We start from the raw sequence: 5,129 nt of genomic DNA on the forward strand, positions 1-5,129 counted from the left end.
TGCGACCTTTTGCCACATTTCAGGCTTCAAACATAAAGATATAAAACTGTATTTTTTTGTGAAGAATCAACAACAAGTGGGACACAATCATGAAGTGGAACGACATTTATTGGATATTTCAAACTTTTTTAACAAATCAAAAACTGAAAAATTGGGCGTGCAAAATTATTCAGCCCCCTTAAGTTAATACTTTGTAGCGCCACCTTTTGCTGCGATTACAGCTGTAAGTCGCTTGGGGTATGTCTCTATCAGTTTTGCACATCAAGAGACTGAAATTTTTTCCCATTCCTCCTTGCAAAACTGCTCGAGCTCAGTGAGGTTGGATGGAGAGCATTTGTGAACAGCAGTTTTCAGTTCTTTCCACAGATTCTCGATTGGATTCAGGTCTGGACTTTGACTTGGCCATTCTAACACCTGGATATGTTTATTTTTGAACCATTCCATTGTAGATTTTGCTTTCTGTTTTGGATCATTGTCTTGTTGGAAGACAAATCTCCATCCCAGTCTCAGGTCTTTTGCAGACTCCATCAGGTTTTCTTCCAGAATGGTCCTGTATTTGGCTCCATCCATCTTCCCATCAATTTTAACCATCTTCCCTGTCCCTGCTGAAGAAAAGCAGGCCCAATCCATGATGCTGCCACCACCATGTTTGACAGTGGGGATGGTGTGTTCAGTGTGATGAGCTGTGTTGCTTTTACGCCAAACATAACATTTTGCATTGTTGCCAAAAAGTTCAATTTTGGTTTCATCTGACCAGAGCACCTTCTTCCACATGTTTGGTGTGTCTCCCAGGTGGCTTGTGGCAAACTTTAAACAACACTTTTTATGGATATCTTTAAGAAATGGCTTTCTTCTTGCCACTCTTCCATAAAGGTCAGATTTGTGCAATATACGACTGATTGTTGTCCTATGGACAGAGTCTCCCACCTCAGCTGTAGATCTCTGCAGTTCATCCAGAGTGATCATGGGCCTCTTGGCTGCATCTCTGATCAGTCTTCTCCTTGTATGAGCTGAAAGTTTAGAGGGACGGCCAGGTCTTGGTAGATTTGCAGTGGTCTGATACTCCTTCCATTTCAATATTATCGCTTGCACAGTGCTCCTTGGGATGTTTAAAGCTTGGGAAATCTTTTTGTATCCAAATCCGGCTTTAAACTTCTTCACAACAGTATCTCGGACCTGCCTGGTGTGTTCCTTGTTCTTCATGATGCTCTCTGCGCTTTTAACGGACCTCTGAGACTATCACAGTGCAGGTGCATTTATACGGAGACTTGATTACACACAGTTGGATTGTATTTATCATCATTAGTCATTTAGGTCAACATTGGATCATTCAGAGATCCTCACTGAACTTCTGGAGAGAGTTTGCTGCACTGAAAGTAAAGGGGCTGAATAATTTTGCACGCCCAATTTTTCAGTTTTTGATTTGTTAAAAAAGTTTGAAATATCCAATAAATGTCGTTCCACTTCATGATTGTGTCCCACTTGTTGTTGATTCTTCACAAAAAAATACAGTTTTATATCTTTATGTTTGAAGCCTGAAATGTGGCAAAAGGTCGCAAAGTTCAAGGGGGCCGAATACTTTCGCAAGGCACTGTATATATACACACTACCGTTCCAAATGTTTGGGGTCACTGAGAAATATCCTTGTTTTTGAAAGAAAAGCACATTTTTTTGTCCATTAAAATAACATCAAATTGATCAGAAATACAGTGCAGATATGGTTAATGTTGAAAATGACTATTGTAGCTGGAAGCGGCTGATTTTTAATGGAATATCTATATAGGCGTACAGAGGACCATTATCAGTAACCATCACTGCTGTATTCCAATGGTCCATTGTGTTAGCTAATCCAAATGTATCATTCTAAAAGGCTAATTGATCATTAGAAAACCCTTTTGCAATTATGTTAGCACAACTGAAAACTGTAGTCCTGATTAAAAAAGCAATAAAACGGTCCTTCTTTAGACTAGTTGAGTATCTAGAACATCAGCATTTGTGGGTTTGATTGTCAAGCTCAAAATGGCCAGAAACAAATAACTTTCTTCTGAAACTCGTGTCTATTCTTGTTCTGAGAAAAAAAGGCTATTCCATGCAAGAAATTGCCAAGAAACTGAAGATCTTGTACAACTCCGTGTACTACTCCCTTCACAGATCAGCGCAAACTGGCCCTAACCAGAATAGAAAGAGGAGTGGGAGGCCCCGGTGCACAACTGAGCAAGAGGACAAGTACGTTAGAGTGTCTAGTTTGAGAAACAGACGCCTCATAAGTCTTCAACTGGCAGCTTCAGTAAATACTACCTGCAAAGAGATCTTCAGTTTCTTGGCAATTTCTTGCATGGAATAGCCTCCGTTTCTCAGAACAAGAATAGACTGACGAGTTTCAGAAGAAAGTTATTTGTTTTGAGTGATGGTTGTTGATAATGGGCCTCTGTACGCTTATTTAAATATTCCATATCAAATCTGCCTTTTCCAGCTACAATAGTCATTTACAACATTAACAATGTCTACATTATATTTCCGATCAATTTGATGTTATTTTAATGGACAAAAAAATGGCTTTTCTTTCAAAAACATTGACCCCAAACTTTTGAACGGTAGTGTATATATATTTTTAAAACATTTTTTATTGAAGGACTATTATTTGACTGACTTCAGCCCAATCAGCCTAACTTGATCAAATAAACACAGCTTGTTTATGTTAAATCAATTTATTTAGAAAATATTAAATCTATAAACAGCACGTTATGATTTTGGACAAAACTGATTTAATGTTTACAAATTTAAGACAAAGCACTTAAACCTTTTCTTTAAATAACCTATTTCAACACTTATAGTATATACACCACTAATAGTATATATCAACCACAACGGCCTCTGTCTGAAGTGTTCTAACTCACATTTGAAATGAGGTTGCAATACAAAGTAGGCTAGAGGCTCTGATCTTCATGGTGTGGTTACCTGTGACATTTTAAAGTAACTGTCCAGTGTTTCCAGATTTCTATGAAATATGACCTATAATGAATTACAATATGGGTGAAATGGTTTTCCTTCCATTTTTTAAATTATGTTAAAAAGCAGCTTTTCTGTGTTGGAATGGTGTGGGTGTACCCAGCAACAGAATGGTGTGGGCATATGTGACTCGTGGGCATATGTGACTTTTTAATTTAGTCAGAAAGTTATTTTTTATTGGAAGCTAAAGCATACTGTTAGTTAGCTAGCAAACATTAGCTTGATGACTCGGTAGCTGACGTCATGTGTATGATCTGTGTAATAATATTATTTGAATCAGAAACAAATTTGCATTGCTAGTTATGTTAGCTAGTTAACATTGAACATAGTTTGTTAGCTTTAGCTGTCTGCAGTTTCATACTACAGCTATGACAATGTTTGTATTGGTAGTAGTATGAGTTGGGGCTAAGCCGGTTCATTGTTTAGCTAGCTAGCTACATGTCTAAACAAAAAAACTCCACTTAGGCCTGATTATTACATGACCCATCAAATTAGCAGGTGTGTCTGGGAGTGATTACGGCCATCAATTGTATTTCATGAACATGTCTAGACAATAGTGACCCATCCACTTAGCCTGATGTGGGCGAGGGGTGATTATACTGTAGCATTATCTTCACATGACCCATCAACTTAGACAAATGTGTCGGGTAAGCATCATCTAATAAAGATAAAATATTTATAAAATATTTGTATCTGGACACTTTCTGTTTTTTTTATATTGCTACTATGCAAGTATGCAAGTACCATCACTGTACCTTTTACACCTTCTGTATCCTGTGCATGTGACAAACTTAGATTTTATTCGATATAGTGTGTATTTACCACATGACCTCACATGTGAATCCTTAAAGAGATGGGTGGAGCTAAGGCTTAAGAGGGTGTGAACATTGCTGAATGGGTGTAGGCAAAGAAAAGCTCTCCAGTAGGTGTACCAAAACATTCAAGAGCCATTTTTTCAAAAGTGGGGTTACAAGTCCTCAACTGCAGTGTATGATATACCATTTTCTAGCTCTAAGTCTCTACTTTTATCCAATGTAAAAAACATAATATCAAATTTTTCACATACTGTACACCAGTCATTAAAAATGTTCATGCAAGTAGATCGCTGATTGGCCAGCTCATCCTCCTCAGGATGACATCATGATGATTTTAACCAATCTGTTTGAGATACTTTATTGAACTGGGCAAGTCAGTTAACAACAAATTCTTATTTACAATGACGGCCTGCACCAGCCAAACCCAGACGGCACTGGGCCAATTGTGCGCCACCCTATGGGACTCCCAATCACAGCCGGTTGTGATACACCCTGGATTCAAACCAGGTAGTGATGCCTCTGTAGTGATGCCTCTAACACAGAGATGCAGTGCCTTAGACAGCTGTGCCACTCGGGAGCCCCAGTTTGAGGTGGGGATTTTGAAGTGTTTTTTTCTTCAATGTATGCTTTGGCCACAAATACGAGTATATCTTGGTATGAGTTAACAGAATATGCATTTTTAAAAGGTGGCTTTTCACTGGACAGTTACTTTAAGCAGTTTCCAAGCATAATTCAGAGCATTTCCAAAGATGCTTCATCAGGCAAGCACTATAATTTTAAATTCACAAATAATCCCCTCCATCCCTTTAGGTGAGCGTAAATGGATGACCTGCATCTAGGCAACAGCACCATTCTCAGAAAACGTAACACCATTAGTCTTACTTGAGGCTAGATTTAGCAGTTATTTTCTAGGAAATAATACATGGATACAAAATGTTGGGCATAGACGCATTGAATTTACAGGAAAAATAACATAAACACAATATTTACAGGAATGAAAACATAACATTCTAAGGTGAAGTATAAATCTGTCCTTGAGTATGCATACTGAACAACAATATAAACGAAAAAGGTAAAGTGTTTCATGAGCTGAAATAAAAAATCCTAGAAATGTTCCATACACACAAAAAGATTCTCTCAAATTTTGTGCACAAGTTTGTTTACATCACCGTTATTGAGCATTTCTCCTTTGCCAAGATATTTCATCCACCTAACAGGTGTGGCATTTCAAGAAGCTGATTAAACAGCATGATCATTACACAAGTGCAAATTGTGCTGGGTACAATAAAAGGCCATTCTAAAATG

The sequence above is a fragment of the Oncorhynchus tshawytscha genome, linkage group LG06 (genome assembly GCF_018296145.1).
Source record: "Oncorhynchus tshawytscha isolate Ot180627B linkage group LG06, Otsh_v2.0, whole genome shotgun sequence".
Classification (NCBI taxonomy): Eukaryota; Metazoa; Chordata; class Actinopteri; order Salmoniformes; family Salmonidae; genus Oncorhynchus; species Oncorhynchus tshawytscha.